This window comes from Oncorhynchus gorbuscha, unplaced genomic scaffold, assembly GCF_021184085.1.
Source record: "Oncorhynchus gorbuscha isolate QuinsamMale2020 ecotype Even-year unplaced genomic scaffold, OgorEven_v1.0 Un_scaffold_2050, whole genome shotgun sequence".
Taxonomy (NCBI): domain Eukaryota; kingdom Metazoa; phylum Chordata; class Actinopteri; order Salmoniformes; family Salmonidae; genus Oncorhynchus; species Oncorhynchus gorbuscha.
The window spans coordinates 44,938-64,963 of record NW_025746655.1 but is presented as its reverse complement, the minus strand read 5'-3'; the positions used below and the strand labels follow the sequence as shown (position 1 = coordinate 64,963).

The 20,026-nt window shown below is 40.7% G+C and overlaps 6 non-coding genes across 6 annotated transcripts; all 6 read left to right on the top strand.

Annotated features, from left to right (window-relative positions):
• The first annotated feature begins 647 nt into the window (after positions 1-647).
• trnae-uuc lies at positions 648-719 on the top strand. The gene has a single exon. It is a non-coding gene; the product is annotated as a tRNA-Glu (tRNA).
• A 303-nt stretch (positions 720-1,022) lies between these two features.
• On the top strand, positions 1,023-1,095 carry trnar-acg. The gene has a single exon. It is a non-coding gene; the product is annotated as a tRNA-Arg (tRNA).
• Positions 1,096-1,960: 865 nt separating this feature from the next.
• Positions 1,961-2,032, top strand: trnae-uuc. Its single transcript has one exon. It is a non-coding gene; the product is annotated as a tRNA-Glu (tRNA).
• Positions 2,033-3,644: 1,612 nt separating this feature from the next.
• Positions 3,645-3,717, top strand: trnar-acg. The gene has a single exon. It is a non-coding gene; the product is annotated as a tRNA-Arg (tRNA).
• Positions 3,718-4,298: 581 nt separating this feature from the next.
• On the top strand, positions 4,299-4,371 carry trnar-acg. Its single transcript has one exon. It is a non-coding gene; the product is annotated as a tRNA-Arg (tRNA).
• A 5,532-nt stretch (positions 4,372-9,903) lies between these two features.
• Positions 9,904-9,975, top strand: trnae-uuc. Its single transcript has one exon. It is a non-coding gene; the product is annotated as a tRNA-Glu (tRNA).
• Positions 9,976-20,026: the final 10,051 nt, after the last annotated feature.

Below are 20,026 nucleotides of genomic sequence, written 5' to 3'. Positions count from 1 at the left end.
TGGTCTAGCGGTTAGGATTCCTGGATTTCACCCAGGTGGCCCGGGTTCAACTCCCGGTATGGGAAAGAATAACTCATCGTTAGGTACGCACTTGTGTAACAACAGATTCAGCAGTTTCACAAAACAGTATTCCCTCAGCAACAGCAAATGTGACATGTCATGTAGATTCCAATTATACAAGGCTTTTTAAAAGATGAATACACTTCATGGCTGCATTTCTTGCTCTGCAGTAAAATTCATGCAACAACAGGAGGATCAAATTAAGATATGCATCTGAAACAGAAAACCAAGGAACCTTGTTGTTGACAGACGCCATGACTGTGTACACTGGTCTAGCTGTGACCTGACTTCAGCTTAGACGTGGGGCCAGTGGCGCAATGGATAACGTGTCTGACTACGGATCAGAAGATTCTAGGTTTGACTCCTGGCTGGCTCAATACTTTATTTAATTGACTGAAATCAAGCTGGGAATGATACTGTATATCTTTCAGTGCTTCTGGCTGTTCTCACTTTAAACACATTTTAGATGGATTTCATCTGGACATTCCCCAACATCTCTGAGAAAAAAAGATGTAGTTTTTGAATCCAACAGGCATAATGTCAACATTTAAAGATTTGTCTGTGATGTGTATTTTAAGTATGTGTCTTCCCATATGGTCTAGCGGTTAGGATTCCTGGTTTTCACCCAGGTGGCCCGGGTTCAACTCCCGGTATGGGAAAGAATAACTTGTCATTAGGTACGCACTTGTCTAACAACAGATGCAGTACTTTCACACAACACAACAATATTCACTCAGCAACAGGAAATGTGACATGTTATGTAGATTCATATTATATAACATTTTTTAAACGTTGAATACACTTCATGGCTGCATTTCTTGCTCTGCAGTAAAATTCATGCAACAACAGGAGGATCAAATTAACATATGCATCTGAAACAGAAAGCCAAGGAACCTTGTTGTTGAGAGACGCTATGACTGTGTACACTGGTCTAGCTGTGACCTGACTTCATTTTAGACGTGGGGCCAGTGGCGCAATGGATAACGTGTCTGACTACGGATCAGAAGATTCTAGGTTCGACTCCTGGCTGGCTCAATACTTTATTTAATTGACTGAAATCAAGCTCGGAACGATACTGTATATCTTTCAGTGCTTCTGGCTGTTCTCACTTTAAACACATTTTAGATGGATTTCATCTGGACATTCCCCAACATCCCTGAGAAAAAAAGATGTAGTTTTTGAATCCAACAGGCATAATGTCAACATTTAAAGATTTGTCTGTGATGTGTATTTTAAGTATGTGTCTTCCCATATGGTCTAGCGGTTAGGATTCCTGGATTTCACCCAGGTGGCCCGGGTTCAACTCCCGGTATGGGAAAGAATAACTCATCGTTAGGTACGCACTTGTGTAACAACAGATTCAGCAGTTTCACAAAACAGTATTCCCTCAGCAACAGCAAATGTGACATGTCATGTAGATTCCAATTATACAAGGCTTTTTAAAAGATGAATACACTTCATGGCTGCATTTCTTGCTCTGCAGTAAAATTCATGCAACAACAGGAGGATCAAATTAAGATATGCATCTGAAACAGAAAACCAAGGAACCTTGTTGTTGACAGACGCCATGACTGTGTACACTGGTCTAGCTGTGACCTGACTTCAGCTTAGACGTGGGGCCAGTGGCGCAATGGATAACGTGTCTGACTACGGATCAGAAGATTCTAGGTTTGACTCCTGGCTGGCTCAATACTTTATTTAATTGACTGAAATCAAGCTGGGAATGATACTGTATATCTTTCAGTGCTTCTGGCTGTTCTCACTTTAAACACATTTTAGATGGATTTCATCTGGACATTCCCCAACATCTCTGAGAAAAAAATATGTAGTTTTTGAATCCAACAGGCATAATGTCAACATTTAAAGATTTGTCTGTGATGTGTATTTTAAGTATGTGTCTTCCCATATGGTCTAGCGGTTAGGATTCCTGGTTTTCACCCAGGTGGCCCGGGTTCAACTCCCGGTATGGGAAAGAATAACTTGTCATTAGGTACGCACTTGTCTAACAACAGATGCAGTACTTTCACACAACACAACAATATTCACTCAGCAACAGGAAATGTGACATGTTATGTAGATTCATATTATATAACATTTTTAAACGTTGAATACACTTCATGGCTGCATTTCTTGCTCTGCAGTAAAATTCATGCAACAACAGGAGGATCAAATTAACATATGCATCTGAAACAGAAAGCCAAGGAACCTTGTTGTTGAGAGACGCTATGACTGTGTACACTGGTCTAGCTGTGACCTGACTTCATTTTAGACGTGGGGCCAGTGGTGCAATGGATAACGTGTCTGACTACGGATCAGAAGATTCTAGGTTCGACTCCTGGCTGGCTCAATACTTTATTTAATTGACTGAAATCAAGCTCGGAACGATACTGTATATCTTTCAGTGCTTCTGGCTGTTCTCACTTTAAACACATTTTAGATGGATTTCATCTGGACATTCCCCAACATCCCTGAGAAAAAAGATGTAGTTTTTGAATCCAACAGGCATAATGTCAACATTTAAAGATTTGTCTGTGATGTGTATTTTAAGTATGTGTCTTCCCATATGGTCTAGCGGTTAGGATTCCTGGATTTCACCCAGGTGGCCCGGGTTCAACTCCCGGTATGGGAAAGAATAACTCATCGTTAGGTACGCACTTGTGTAACAACAGATTCAGCAGTTTCACAAAACAGTATTCCCTCAGCAACAGCAAATGTGACATGTCATGTAGATTCCAATTATACAAGGCTTTTTAAAAGATGAATACACTTCATGGCTGCATTTCTTGCTCTGCAGTAAAATTCATGCAACAACAGGAGGATCAAATTAAGATATGCATCTGAGACAGAAAACCAAGGAACCTTGTTTTTGACAGACGCCATGACTGTGTACACTGGTCTAGCTGTGACCTGACTTCAGCTTAGATGTGGTGCCAGTGGCGAAATGGATAACGTGTCTGACTACGGATCAGAAGATTCTAGGTTCGACTCCTGGCTGGCTCAATACTTTATGTAATTGACTGAAATCAAGCTGTGAATGATACTGTATACCTTTCAGTGCATCTGGCTGTTCTCACTTTAAAAACATTTTAGACGGATTTCATCTGGACATTCCCCAACATCTCTGAGAAAAAAAAGATGTAGTTTTTGAATCCAACAGGCATAATGTCAACATTTAAAGATTTGTCTGTGATGTGTATTTTAAGTATGTGTCTTCCCATATGGTCTAGCGGTTAGGATTCCTGGTTTTCACCCAGGTGGCCCGGGTTCAACTCCTGATATGGGAAAGAACATATTTTCTTTAGGTACCCACTTGTGTAACAACAGATGCAGCAGTTTCTCACAACACAATATTCCCTCAGCAACAGGAAATGTGACTTGTTATGTAGATTAAAATTATACAAGGCTTTTTAAACGTTGAATACACTTCATGGCTGCATTTCTTGCTCTGCAGTAAAATTCATGCAACAACAGGAGGATCAAATTAACATATGCATCTGAAACAGAAAACCAAGGAACCTTTTTGCTGACAGACGCCATGACTGTGTACACTGTTCTAGCTGTGACCTGACTTCAGCTTAGACGTGGGGCCAGTGGCGCAATGGATAACGTGTCTGACTACGGATCAGAAGATTCTAGGTTCGACTCCTGGCTGGCTCAATATTTAATTGACTGAAATCAAGCTGGGAATGATACTGTATACCTTTCAGTGCTTCTGGCTGTTCTCACTTCAAACACATTTTAGACAGATTTCATCTGGACATTCCCCAACATCTCTGAGAAAAAAAGATGTAGTTTTTGAATCCAACAGGCATGATGTCAACATTTAAAGATTTGTCTGTGATATGTATTTTAAGTATGTGTCTTCCCATATGGTCTAGCGTTTAGGATTCCTGGTTTTCACCCAGGTGGCCTGGGTTCAACTCCCGGTATGGGAAATAATAACTTGTCATTAGGTACGCACTTGTGTAACAACAGATGCAGTACTTTCACACAACACAACAATATTCACTCAGCAACAGGAAATGTGACATGTTATGTAGATTCATATTATATAATGTTTTTTAAACGTTGAATACACTTCATGGCTGCATTTCTTGCTCTGCAGTAAAATTCATGCAACAACAGGAGGATCAAATTAAGATATGCATCTGAAACAGAAAACCAAGGAACCTTGTTGTTGAGAGACGCTATGACTGTGTACACTGGTCTAGCTATGACCTGACTTAAGCTTAGATGTGGGGCCAGTGGCGCAATGGATAACGTGTCTGACTACGGATCAGAAGATTCTAGGTTCGACTCCTGGCTGGCTCAATAATTTACTTAATTGACTGAAATCAAGCTGGGAATGATACTGTTTACCTTTCAGTGCTTCTGGCTGTTCTCACTTCAAACACATTATAGATGGATTTCATCTGGACATTCCCCAACCTCTCTGAGAAAAGAGATGTTGCTTTTAAATCCAACAGGCATAATGTCAACATTTAAAGATTTGTCTGTGATGTGTATTTTAAGTATGTGTCTTCCCATATGGTCTAGCAGTTACGATTCCTGGTTTTCACCCAGGTTGCCTGGGTTCAACTCCCGGTATGGGAAAGAATATCTTGTCGTTAGCTACTCACTTGTGTAACAAAAGATGTAGCATTTTCTCAGAACACAACAGTATTCCCTCAGGAAATGTTACATTTTATGTAGATTCAAATTATACAAGGGTTTTTAAACGTTGAATAGGATTCCTGGTTTTCACCCAGGTGGTATGGGAAAGAATATCTTTTCGTAAGGTACCCACTTGTGTAACAACAGATGCAGCAGTTTCTCACAACACAACAATATTCCCTCAGTAACAGGAAATGTGACTTGTTATGTAGATTCAAATTATACAAGGGTTTTTAAACGTTGAATAGGATTCCTGGTTTTCACCCAGGTGGCCTAGGTTCAACTCCCGGTATAAGAAAGAATAACTTGTCGTTAGGTACGCACTTGTGTAACAACAGATGCAGCAGTTTCACAAAACAATATTCCCTCAGCAACAGGAAATGTCACATGTTATGTAGATTCATATTATATAACGTTTTTTAAACGTTGAATACACTTCATGGCTGCATTTCTTGCTCTGCAGTAAAATTCATGCAACAACAGGAGGATCAAATTAACATATGCATCTGAAACAGAAAACCAAGGAACCTTGTTGTTGAGAAACGCTATGACTGTGTACACTGGTCTAGCTGTGACCTGACTTCATCTTAGACGTGTTGCCAGTGGTGCAATGGATAACTTGTTTGACTACGGATTAGAAGATTCTAGGTTCGACTCCTGGCTGTCTCAATACTTTGTTTAATTGACTGAAATCAAGCAGGGAATGATACTGTATTATAAAAAGATGTAGCTTTTATATCAAACAGGCATAATGTCAACATTTAAAGATTTGACTGTGATGTGTATTTTAAGCTGGGAATGATACTGTATACCTTTCAGTGCTTCTGGCTGTTCTCACATTAAACACATTTTAGACGGATTTCATCTGGACATTCCCCAAAATCTCTGAGAAAAAAGATGTAGCTTTTAAATCCAACAGGCATGATGTCAACATTTAAAGATTTGTCTGTGATGTGTATTTTAAGTATGTGTCTTCCCATATGGTCTAGAGGTTAGGATTCCTGGTTTTCACCCAGGTGGCCCGGGTTCAACTCCCGGTATGGGAAAGAATAACTTGTCATTAGGTACGCACTTGTGTAACAACAGATGCAGTACTTTCACACAACACAACAATATTCACTCAGCAACATGAAATGTGACATATCATGTAGATTTGAATTATACAATTATTTTTAAACGTTGAATACACTTCATGGCTGCATTTCTTGCTCTGCAGTAAAATTCATGCAACAACAGATTGAGATATGCATCTGAAACAGAAAACCAAGGTACCTTGTTGTTGACAGACGCTATGACTGTGTACATTTGTCTAGCTGTGACCTGACTTCAGCTTAGACGTGGTGCCAGTGAGGGTAGGCAACAACATCTCCTCCCCGCTGATCCTCAACACGGGGGCCCCACAAGGGTGCGTTCTGAGCCCTCTCCTGTACTCCCTGTTCACCCACGACTGCGTGGCCACGCACGCCTCCAACTCAATCATCAAGTTTGCGGACGACACAACAGTGGTAGGCTTGATTACCAACAACGACGAGACGGCCTACAGGGAGGAGGTGAGGGCCCTCGGAGTGTGGTGTCAGGAAAATAACCTCACACTCAACGTCAACAAAACTAAGGAGATGATTGTGGACTTCAGGAAACAGCAGAGGGAACACCCCCTATCCACATCGATGGAACAGTAGTGGAGAGGGTAGCTAGTTTTTAGTTCCTCGGCATACACATCACAGACAAACTGAATTGGTCCACTCACACTGACAGCGTCGTGAAGAAGGCGCAGCAGCGCCTATTCAACCTCAGGAGGCTGAAGAAATTCGGCTTGTCACCAAAAGCACTCACAAACTTCTACATATGCACAATCGAGAGCATCCTGGCGGGCTGTATCACCGCCTGGTACGGCAACTGCTCCGCCCTCAACCGTAAGGCTCTCCAGAGGGTAGTGAGGACTGCACAACACATCACCGGGGGCAAACTACCTGCCCTCCAGGACACCTAAACCACCCGTTGTTACAGGAAGGCCATAAAGATCATCAAGGACATCAACCACCCGAACCACTGCCTGTTCACCCCGCTATCATCCAGAAGGCGAGGTCAGTACAGGTGCATCAAAGCTGGGACCGAGAGACTGAAAAACAGCTTCTATCTCAAGGCCATCAGACTGTTAAACAGCCACCACTAACATTGAGTGGCTGCTGCCAACACACTGTCATTGACACTGACCCAACTCCAGCCATTTTAATAATGGGAATTGATGGGAAATGATGTATATATATCACTAGCCACTTTAAACAATGCTACCTTATATAATGTTACTTACCCTACATTATTCATCTCATATGCATATGTATATACTGTACTCTACATCATCGACTGCATCCTTATGTAACACATGTATCACTAGCCACTTTAACTATGCCACTTTGTTTACTTTGTCTACACACTCATCTCATATGTATATACTGTACTCGATACCATCTACTGTATGCTGCTCTGTACCATCACTCATTCATATATCCTTATGTACATGTTCCTTATCCCCTTACACTGTGTATAAGACAGTAGTTTTGGAATTGTTAGTTAGATTACTTGTTGGTTATCACTGCATTGTCGGAACTAGAAGCACACGCATTTCGCTACACTCGCATTAACATCTGCTAACCATGTGTATGTGACAAATAAAATTTGATTTGATTTGATTTGAATGGATAACGTGTCTGACTACGGATCAGAAGATTCTAGGTTCGACTCCTGGCTGGCTCAATACTTTGTTTAAGTGACTGAAATCAAGCAGGGAATGATACTGTATTAAAAAAGATGTAGCTTTTAAATCAAACAGGCATAATGTCAACATTTAAAGATTTGTCTGTGATGTGTATTTTAAGTATTTGTCTTCCCATATGGTCAAGCGGTTAGGATTCCTGGTTTTCACCCAGGTGGCCCGGGTTCAACTCCCAGTATGGGAAAGGATATCTTGTCATTAGGTACCCACTTGTGTAACAACAGATGCAGCAGTTTCACACAACACAACAATATTCTCTCAGCACATGAAATGTGACATGTCATGTAGATTTGAATTATACAATTTTTTAAAATGTTGAATACACTTCATGGCTGCATTTCTTGCTCTGCAGTAAAATTCATGCAACAACAGGAGGATCAAATTAAGATATGCATCTGAAACAGAAAAAAAAGGAAACTTGTTGTTGAGAGAAGCTATGACTGTGTACACTGGTCTAGCTGTGACCTGACTTCGTTTTAGACGTGGGGCCAGTGGCACAATGGATAACGTGTCTGACTACAGATCAGAAGATTCTATGTTCAACTCCTTGCTGGCTCAATAATTTACTTAATTGACTGAAATCAAGCTGGGAATGATACTGTTTACCTTTCAGTGCTTCTGGCTGTTCTCACTTCAAACACATTATAGATGGATTTCATCTGGACATTCCCCAACCTCTCTGAGAAAAGAGATGTTGCTTTTAAATCCAACAGGCATAATGTCAACATTTAAAGATTTGTCTGTGATGTGTATTTTAAGTATGTGTCTTCCCATATGGTCTAGCAGTTAGGATTCCTGGTTTTCACCCAGGTTGCCTGGGTTCAACTCCCGGTATGGGAAAGAATATCTTGTCGTTAGGTACTCACTTGTGTAACAAAAGATGCAGCATTTTCTCAGAACACAACAGTATTCCCTCAGGAAATGTTAAATTTTATGTAGATTCAAATTATACAAGGGTTTTTAAACGTTGAATAGGATTCCTGGTTTTCACCCAGGTGGTATGGGAAAGAATATCTTTTCGTAAGGTACCCACTTGTGTAACAACAGATGCAGCAGTTTCTCACAACACAACAATATTCCCTCAGCAACAGGAAATGTGACAAGTTATGTAGATTCAAATTATACAAGGCTTTTTAAACGTTGAATAGGATTCCTGGTTTTCACCCAGGTGGCCTAGGTTCAACTCCCGGTATAAGAAAGAATAACTTGTCGTTAGGTACGCACTTGTGTAACAACAGATGCAGCAGTTTCACAAAACAATATTCCCTCAGCAACAGGAAATGTGACATGTCATGTAGATTCAAATTATACAAGGCTTTTTAAACGTTGAATTCACTTAATGGTTGCATTTCTTGCTCTGCAGTAAAATTAATGCAGCAACAGGAGGATCAAATTAAGATATGCATCTGAAACTGAAAACCAAGGAACCTTGTTGTTGACAGACGCTATGACTGTGTACACTGGTCTAGTTGTGACCTGACTTCAGCTTAGACGTGGGGCCAGTGGCGCAATGGATAAAGTGTCTGACTACGGATCAGAAGATTCTAGGTTCGACTCCTGGCTGGCTCAATACTTTGTTTAATTGACTGAAATCAAGCAGGGAATGATACTGTATAACTTTCAGTGCTTCTGGCTGTTCTCACTTCAAACACATTTTAGACGTATTTCATCTGGACATTCCCCAACATCTCTGAGAAAAAAAGATGTAGTTTTTGAATCCAACAGGCATAATATCAACATTTAAAGATTTGTCTGTGATGTGTATTTTAAGTAAGTGTCTACCCATATTGTCTAGCGGTTAGGATTCCTGGTTTTCACCCAGGTGGCCCTGGTTCAACTCCCAGTATGGGAAAGAATATCTTGTCGTAAGGTACGTACTTGTGTAACAACAGATGCAGCACTTTCTCACAATACAACAATATTCCCTCAGTGACATGTCATGTAGATTCAAATTATACAAGTCTTTTTAAACGTTGAATACACTTCATGGCTGCATTTCTTGCTCTGCAGTAAAATTCATGCAACAACAGGAGGATCAAATTAAGATATGCATCTTAAACAGAAAACCAAGGAAACTTGTTGTTGACAGACGCTATGACTGTGTACACTGGTCTAGCTGTGACCTGACTTCAGTTTATATGTGGGGCCAGTGGCGCAATGGGTAATGTATCTGACTACAGATCAGAAGATTCTAGGTTCGACTCCTGGCTGACTCAATACTTTATTTAATTGACTGAAATCAAGCTGGGAATTATACTGTATACCTTTCAGTGCTTCTGGCTGTTGTCACTTCAAACACATTTTAGACGGATTTCATCTGGACATCTCTGAGAAAAAAAGATGTAGTTTTTGAATCCAACAGGCATAATGTCAACATTTAAAGATTTGTCTGTGATGTGTATTTTAAGTATGTGTCTTCCCATATGGTCTAGCGGTTAGGATACCTGGTTTTCACCCAGGTGGCCCGGGTTCAACTCCCGGTATGGGAAAGAATAACTTGTCATTAGGTACGCACTTGTATAACAACAGATGCAGTACTTTCACACAACACAACAATATTCACTCAGCAACAGGAAATGTGACATGTTATGTAGATTCATATTATATAACGTTTTTTAAACGTTGAATACACTTCATGGCTGCATTTCTTGCTCTGCAGTAAAATTCATGCAACAACAGGAGGATCAAATTAACATATGCATCTGAAACAGAAAACCAAGGAACCTTGTTGTTGAGAAACGCTATGACTGTGTACACTGGTCTAGCTGTGACCTGACTTCGGCTTAGATGTGGTGCCACTGGCGCAATGGATAACGTGTCTGACTACGGATCAGAAGATTGTAGGTTCAACTCCTGGCTGTCTCAATACTTTGTTTAATTGACTGAAATCAAGCAGGGAATGATACTGTATTTAAAAAAGATGTAGCTTTTAAATCAAACAGGCATAATGTCAACATTTAAAGATTTGACTGTGATGTGTATTTTAAGTATGTTTCTTCCCATATGGTCTAGCGGTAAGGATTCCTGGTTTTCACCCAGGTGGCCAGGTTTCAATTCCCGGTATGAGAAAGAATATATTGTCGTTAGGTACCCACGTGTGCAACAACAGATGCAGCAGTTTCTCACAACACAACAATATTCCCTCAGTAACAGGAAATGTGACTTATTATGTAGATTCAAATTATACAAAGCTTTTTAAACGTTGAATACACTTCATGGCTGCATTTCTTGCTCTGCAGTAAAATTCATGCAACAACAGGAGGATCAAATTAAGATATGCATCTGAAACAGAAAACCAAGGAAACTTGTTGTTGAGAGACGCTATGACTGTGTACACTGGTCTAGCTGTGACCTGACTTCAGCTTAGACGTGGGGCCAGTGGCGCAATGGATAACGTGTCTGACTACGGATCAGAAGATTCTAGGTTCGACTCCTGGCTTGATCAATACTTTATTTAATTGACTGAAATCAAGCTGGGAATGATACTGTATAACTTTCAGTGCTTCTGGCTGTTCTCACTTCAAACACATTTTAGACGGATTTCATCTGGACATTCCCCAACATCTCTGAGAAAAAAAGATGTAGCTTTTAAATCCAACAGGCATAATGTCAACATTTAAAGATTTGTCTGTGATGTGTATTTTAAGTATATGTCTTCCCATATGGTCTAAGGTTAGGATTCCTGGTTTTCACCCAGGTAGCCCGGGTTCGACTCCCGGTATGGGAAAGAATATCTTTTCGTTAGGTACCCACTTGTGTAACAACAGATGCAGCAGTTTCACACAACACAACAATATTCCCTCATCAACAGGAAATGTGACATGTTATGTAGATTCAAATTATATAAGTTTTTTTAAACGTTGAATACACTTCATGGCTGCATTTCTTGCTCTGCAGTAAAATTCATGCAACAACAGGAGGATCAAATTAAGATATGCATCTGAAACAGAAAACCAAGGAACCTTTTTGTTGACAGACGCTATGACTGTGTACACTGGTCTAGCTGTGACCTGAATTCGGCTTAGACGTGGTGCCACTGGCGCAATGGATAACGTGTCTGACTACGGATCAGAAGATTCTAGGTTCGACTCCTGGCTGTCTCAATACTTTGTTTAATTGACTGAAATCAAGCAGGGAATGATACTGTATTAAAAAAAGATGTAGCTTTTAAATCAAACAGGCATAATGTCAACATTTAAAGATTTGACTGTGATGTGTATTTTAAGTATGTTTCTTCCCATATGGTCTAGCGGTAAGGATTCCTGGTTTTCACCCAGGTGGCCAGGTTTCAATTCCCGGTATGAGAAAGAATATATTGTCGTTAGGTACCCACGTGTGCAACAACAGATGCAGCAGTTTCTCACAACACAACAATATTCCCTCAGCAACAGGAAATGCGACTTGTTATGTAGATTCAAATTATACAAAGCTTTTTAAACGTTGAATACACTTCATGGCTGCATTTCTTGCTCTGCAGTAAAATTCATGCAACAACAGGAGGATCAAATTAAGATATGCATCTGAAACAGAAAACCAAGGAAACTTGTTGTTGAGAGACGCTATGACTGTGTACACTGGTCTAGCTGTGACCTGACTTCAGCTTAGAGTTGGGGCCAGTGGCGCAATGGATAACGTGTCTGACTACGGATCAGAAGATTCTAGGTTCGACTCCTGGCTTGGTCAATACTTTATTTAATTGACTGAAATCAAGCTGGGAATGATACTGTATAACTTTCAGTGCTTCTGGCTGTTCTCACTTCAAACACATTTTAGACGGATTTCATCTGGACATTCCCCAACATCTCTGAGAAAAAAAGATGTAGCTTTTAAATCCAACAGGCATAATGTCAACATTTAAAGATTTGTCTGTGATGTGTATTTTAAGTATATGTCTTCACATATGGTCTAAGAGTTAGGATTCCTGGTTTTCACCCAGGTGGCCCGGGTTCGACTCCCGGTATGGGAAAGAATATCTTTTCGTTAGGTACCCACTTGTGTAACAACAGATGCAGCAGTTTCACACAACACAACAATATTCCCTCATCAACAGGAAATGTGACATGTTATGTAGATTCAAATTATATAAGTTTTTTTAAACGTTGAATACACTTCATGGCTGCATTTCTTGCTCTGCAGTAAAATTCATGCAACAACAGGAGGATCAAATTAAGATATGCATCTGAAACAGAAAACCAAGGAACCTTTTTGTTGACAGACGCTATGACTGTGTACATTGGTCTAGCTGTGACCTGACTTCATTTTAGACGTGGGGCCAGTGGCACAATGGATAACGTGTCTGACTACAGATCAGAAGATTCTAGGTTCGACTCCTGGCTTGCTCAATATTTTGTTTAATTGACTGAAATCAAGCTGTGAATGATACTGTATTTTCAGTGCTTCTGGCTGTTCTCACTTCAAACACATTTTACACGGATTTCATCTGGACATTCCCCAACATCTCTGAGAAAAAAAGATGTAGCTTTTAAATCCAACAGGCATGATGTCAACATTTAAAGATTTGTCTGTGATGTGTATTTTAAGTATTTATCTTCCCATATGGTCTAGGCCTTATGATTCCTGGTTTTCACGCAGGTGTCCCGGGTTCAAGTCCCGATATCGGAAAGAATATATTTTCGTTAGGTACCCACGTGTGCAACAACAGATGCAGCAGTTTCACACAACACAACAATATTCCCTCAGCAACAGGAAATGTGACTTGTTATGTAGATTCATATTATACAATTATTTTTAAACATTGAATACACTTCATGGCTGCATTTCTTGCTCTGCAGTAAAATTCATGCAACAACAGGAGGATCAAATTAACATATGCATCTGAAACAGAAAACCAAGGAACCTTGTTGTTGAGAAACGCTATGACTGTGTACACTGGTCTAGCTGTGACCTGAATTCGGCTTAGACGTGGTGCCACTGGCGCAATGGATAACGTGTCTGACTACGGATCAGAAGATTCTAGGTTCGACTCCTGGCTGTCTCAATACTTTGTTTAATTGACTGAAATCAAGCAGGGAATGATACTGTATTAAAAAAAGATGTAGCTTTTAAATCAAACAGGCATAATGTCAACATTTAAAGATTTGACTGTGATGTGTATTTTAAGTATGTTTCTTCCCATATGGTCTAGCGGTAAGGATTCCTGGTTTTCACCCAGGTGGCCAGGTTTCAATTCCCGGTATGAGAAAGAATATATTGTCGTTAGGTACCCACGTGTGCAACAACAGATGCAGCAGTTTCTCACAACACAACAATATTCCCTCAGCAACAGGAAATGCGACTTGTTATGTAGATTCAAATTATACAAAGCTTTTTAAACGTTGAATACACTTCATGGCTGCATTTCTTGCTCTGCAGTAAAATTCATGCAACAACAGGAGGATCAAATTAAGATATGCATCTGAAACAGAAAACCAAGGAAACTTGTTGTTGAGAGACGCTATGACTGTGTACACTGGTCTAGCTGTGACCTGACTTCAGCTTAGACGTGGGGCCAGTGGCGCAATGGATAACGTGTCTGACTACGGATCAGAAGATTCTAGGTTCGACTCCTGGCTTGTTCAATACTTTATTTAATTGACTGAAATCAAGCTGGGAATGATACTGTATAACTTTCAGTGCTTCTGGCTGTTCTCACTTCAAACAAATTTTAGACGGATTTCATCTGGACATTCCCCAACATCTCTGAGAAAAAAAGATGTAGCTTTTAAATCCAACAGGCATAATGTCAACATTTAAAGATTTGTCTGTGATGTGTATTTTAAGTATATGTCTTCACATATGGTCTAAGAGTTAGGATTCCTGGTTTTCACCCAGGTGGCCCGGGTTCGACTCCCGGTATGGGAAAGAATATCTTTTCGTTAGGTACCCACTTGTGTAACAACAGATGCAGCAGTTTCACACAACACAACAATATTCCCTCATCAACAGGAAATGTGACATGTTATGTAGATTCAAATTATATAAGTTTTTTTAAACGTTGAATACACTTCATGGCTGCATTTCTTGCTCTGCAGTAAAATTCATGCAACAACAGGAGGATCAAATTAAGATATGCATCTGAAACAGAAAACCAAGGAACCTTTTTGTTGACAGACGCTATGACTGTGTACACTGGTCTAGCTGTGACCTGATTTCATTTTAGACGTGGGGCCAGTGGCACAATGGATAACGTGTCTGACTACAGATCAGAAGATTCTAGGTTCGACTCCTGGCTTGCTCAATATTTTGTTTAATTGACTGAAATCAAGCTGTGAATGATACTGTATTTTCAGTGCTTCTGGCTGTTCTCACTTCAAACACATTTTACACGGATTTCATCTGGACATTCCCCAACATCTCTGAGAAAAAAAGATGTAGCTTTTAAATCCAACAGGCATGATGTCAACATTTAAAGATTTGTCTGTGATGTGTATTTTAAGTATTTATCTTCCCATATGGTCTAGGCCTTATGATTCCTGGTTTTCACCCAGGTGGCCCAGGTTCAACTCCTGGTATGGGAAAGAATATATTTTCGTTAGGTACCCACTTGTGTAACAACAGATGCAGCAGTTTCACACAACACAACAATATTCCCTCAGCAACAGGAAATGTGACATGTTATGTATATTCAAATTATACAAAGCTTTTTAAACGTTGAATAAACTTCATGGCTGCATTTCTTGCTCTGCAGTAAAATTCATGCAACAACAGGAGGATCAAATTAAGATATGCATCTGAAACAGAAAACCAAGGAACCTTGTTGTTGACAGACGCTATGACTGTGTACATTTGTCTAGCTGTGACCTGACTTCAGCTTAGACGTGGTGCCAGTGAGGGTAGGCAACAACATCTCCTCCCCGCTGATCCTCAACACGGGGGCCCCACACTGGTGCGTTCTGAGCCCTCTCCTGTACTCCCTGTTCACCCACGACTGCGTGGCCACGCACGCCTCCAACTCCATCATCAAGTTTGCGGACGACACAACAGTGGTAGGCTTGATTACCAACAACGACGAGACGGCCTACAGGGAGGAGGTGAGGGCCCTCGGAGTGTGGTGTCAGGAAAATAACCTCACACTCAACGTCAACAAAACTAAGGAGATGATTGTGGACTTCAGGAAACAGCAGAGGGAACACCCCCTATCCACATCGATGGAACAGTAGTGGAGAGGGTAGCTAGTTTTAAGTTCCTCGGCATACACATCACAGACAAACTGAATTGGTCCACTCACACTGACAGCGTCGTGAAGAAGCGCAGCAGCGCCTATTCAACCTCAGGAGGCTGAAGAAATTCGGCTTGTCACCAAAAGCACTCACAAACTTCTACAGATGCACAATCGAGAGCATCCTGGCGGGCTGTATCACCGCCTGGTACGGCAACTGCTCCGCCCTCAACCGTAAGGCTCTCCAGAGGGTAGTGAGGACTGCACAACGCATCACCGGGGGCAAACTACCTGTCCTCCAGGACACCTACACCACCCGTTGTTACAGGAAGGCCATAAAGATCATCAAGGACATCAACCACCCGAACCACTGCCTGTTCACCCCGCTATCATCCAGAAGGCGAGGTCAGTACAGGTGCATCAAAGCTGGGACCGAGAGACTGAAAAACAGCTTTTATCTCAAGGCCATCAGACTGTTAAAGAGCCACCACTAACATTGAGTGGCTGCTGCCAACACACTGTCATTGACACTGACCCAACTCCAGCCATTTTAATAATGGGAATTGATGGGAAATGATGTAAATATATCACTAGCCACTTTAAACAATGCTACCTTATATAATGTTACTTACCCTACATTATTCATCTCATATGCATATGTATATACTGTACTCTACATCATCGACTGCATCCTTATGTAACACATGTATCACTAGCCACTTTAACTATGCCACTTTGTTTACTTTGTCTACACACTCATCTCATATGTATATACTGTACTCGATACCATCTACTGTATGCTGCTCTGTACCATCACTCATTCATATATCCTTATGTACATGTTCCTTATCCCCTTACACTGTGTATAAGACAATAGTTTTGGAATTGTTAGTTAGATTACTTGTTGGTTATCACTGCATTGTCGGAACTAGAAGCACAAGCATTTCGCTACACTCGCATTAACATCTGCTAACCATGTGTATGTGACAAATAAAATTTGATTTGATTTGATTTGAATGGATAACGTGTCTGACTACGGATCAGAAGATTCTAGGTTCGACTCCTGGCTGGCTCAATACTTTGTTTAATTGACTGAAATCAAGCAGGGAATGATACTGTATTAAAAAATACCTTTCAGTGCTTCTGGCTGTTCTCACTTTAAACACATTTTAGACGGATTTCATCTGGACATTCCCCAACATCTCTGAGAAAAAAAGATGTAGCTTTTAAATCCAACAGGCATAATGTCAAAATTTAAAGATTTGTCTGTGATGTGTATTTTAAGTATGTGTCTTCCCATATGGTCTAGCGGTTAGGATCCCTGGTTTTCACCCAGGTGGCCCGGGTTCAACTCCCGGTATGGGAAAGAATAACTTGTCATTAGGTATGCACTTGTGTAACAACAGATGCAGTACTTTCACACAACACAACAATATTCACTCAGCAACATGACATGTCATGTAGATTCGAATTATACAATTATTTTTAAACGTTGAATACACTTCATGGCTGCATTTCTTGCTCTGCAGTAAAATTCATGCAACAACAGGAGGATCAAATTAACATATGCATCTGAAACAGAAAACCAAGGAACCTTGTTTTTGACAGATGCTATGACTGTGTACACTGGTCTAGCTGTGACCTGACTTTAGCTTAGACGTGGGGCCAGTGGCGCAATGGATAACGTGTCTGACTACGGATCAGAAGATTCTAGGTTTGACTCCTGGCTTGCTCAATACTTTGTTTAATTGACTGAAATCAAGCTGGGAATGATACTGTATACCTTTCAGTGCTTCTGGCTGTTCTCACTTTAAACACATTTTAGACGGATTTCATCTGGACATTCCCCAACATCTCTGAGAAAAAAAGATGTAGCTTTTAAATCCAACAGGTATAATGTCAACATTTAAAGATTTGTCTGTGATGTGTATTGTAAGTACGTGTCTTCCCATATGGTCTAGCGGTTAGGATCCCTGGTTTTCACCCAGGTGGCCCGGGTTCAACTCCCGGTATGGGAAAGAATAACTTGTCATTAGGTAAGCACTTGTGTAACAACAGATGCAGTACTTTCACACAACACAACAATATTCACTCAGCAACAGGAAATGTGACATGTTATGTAGATTCATATTATATAACGTTTTTTAAACGTTGAATACACTTCATGGCTGCATTTCTTGCTCTGCAGTAAAATTCATGCAACAACAGGAGGATCAAATTAACATATGCATCTGAAACAGAAAACCAAGGAACCTTGTTTTTGACAGATGCTATGACTGTGTACACTGGTCTAGCTGTGACCTGACTTCAACTTAGACGTGGTGCCAGTGGCGCAATGGATAACGTGTCTGACTACGGATCAGAAGATTCTAGGTTCGACTCCTGGTTCGCTCAATAATTTACTTAATTGACTGAAATCAAGCTGGGAATGATACTGTTTACCTTTCAGTGCTTCTGGCTGTTCTCACTTCAAACACATTATAGATGTATTTCATCTGTACATTCCCCAACCTCTCTGAGAAAAAAAAGATGTTGCTTTTAAATCCAACAGGCATAATGTCAACATTTAAAGATTTGTCTGTGATGTGTATTTTAAGTATGTGTCTTCCCATATGGTCTAGCAGTTAGGATTCCTGGTTTTCACCCAGGTTGCCTGGGTTCAACTCCCGGTATGGGAAAGAATATCTTGTCGTTAGGTACGCACTTGTGTAACAACAGATGCAGCAGTTTCTCACAACACAAAAATATTCGCTCAGGAAATGTGACATGTTATGTAGATTCAAATTATACAAGGCTTTTTAAACGTTAAATACACTTCATGGTTGCATTTCTTGCTCTGCAGTAAAATTCATGCAACAACAGGAGGATCAAATTAAGATATGCATCTGAAACAGAAAACCAAGGAACCTTGTTGTTGACAGACGCTATGACTGTGTACATTTGTCTAGCTGTGACCTGACTTCAGCTTAGACGTGGTGCCAGTGAGGGTAGGCAACAACATCTCCTCCCCGCTGATCCTCAACACGGGGGCCCCACAAGGGTGCGTTCTGAGCCCTCTCCTGTACTCCCTGTTCACCCACGACTGCGTGGCCACGCACGCCTCCAACTCAATCATCAAGTTTGCGGACGACACAACAGTGGTAGGCTTGATTACCAACAACGACGAGACGGCCTACAGGGAGGAGGTGAGGGCCCTCGGAGTGTGGTGTCAGCAATCCTAACCGCTAGACCATATGGGAAGACACATACTTAAAATACACATGGTCTAGCGGTTAGGATTCCTGGTTTTCACCCAGGTGTCCCGGGTTCAACTCCTGGTATGGGAAAGAATAACTCATCGTTAGGTACGCACTTGTGTAACAACAGATTCAGCAGTTTCACAAAACAGTATTCCCTCAGCAACAGCAAATGTGACATGTCATGTAGATTCAAATTATACAAGGCTTTTTAAACGATGAATACACTTCATGGCTGCATTTCTTGCTCTGCAGTAAAATTCATGCAACAACAGGAGGATCAAATTAAGATATGCATCTGAAACAGAAAACCAAGGAACCTTGTTTTTGACAGATGCCATGACTGTGTACACTGGTCTAGCTGTGACCTGATTTCAGCTTAGACGTGGTGCCAGTGGTGAAATGGATAACGTGTCTGACTACGGATCAGAAGATTCTAGGTTCGACTCCTGGCTGGCTCAATACTTTATTTAATTGACTGAAATCAAGCTGGGAATGATACTGTATACAGGCATAATGTCAACATTTAAAGATTTGACTGTGATGTGTGTTTTAAGTATGTTTCTTCCCATATGGTCTAGTGGTTAGGATTCCTGGTTTTCACCCAGGTGTCCTGGGTTCAGCTCCCGGTATGGGAAAGAATATCTTGTCGTTAGGTACGCACTTGTGTAACAACAGATGCAGCAGTTTCTCACAACACAACAATATTCCCTCAGCAACAGGAAATGTGACTTGTTATGTAGATTCAAATTATACAAGGCTTTTTAAACGTTGAATACACTTCATGGCTGCATTTCTTGCTCTGCAGTAAAATTCATGCAACAACAGGAGGATCAAATTAACATATGCATCTGAAACAGAAAACCAAGGAACCTTGTTGTTGAGAGACGCTATGACTGTGTACACTGGTCTAGCTGTGACCTGACTTCATCTTAGACGTGGTGCCAGTGGCGCAATGGATAACTTGTTTGACTACGGATTAGAAGATTCTAGGTTCGACTCCTGGCTGTCTCAATACTTTGTTTAATTGACTGAAATCAAGCAGGGAATGATACTGTATTAAAAAAAGATGTAGCTTTTATATCAAACAGGCATAATGTCAACATTTAAAGATTTGACTGTGATGTGTATTTTAAGTATGTTTCT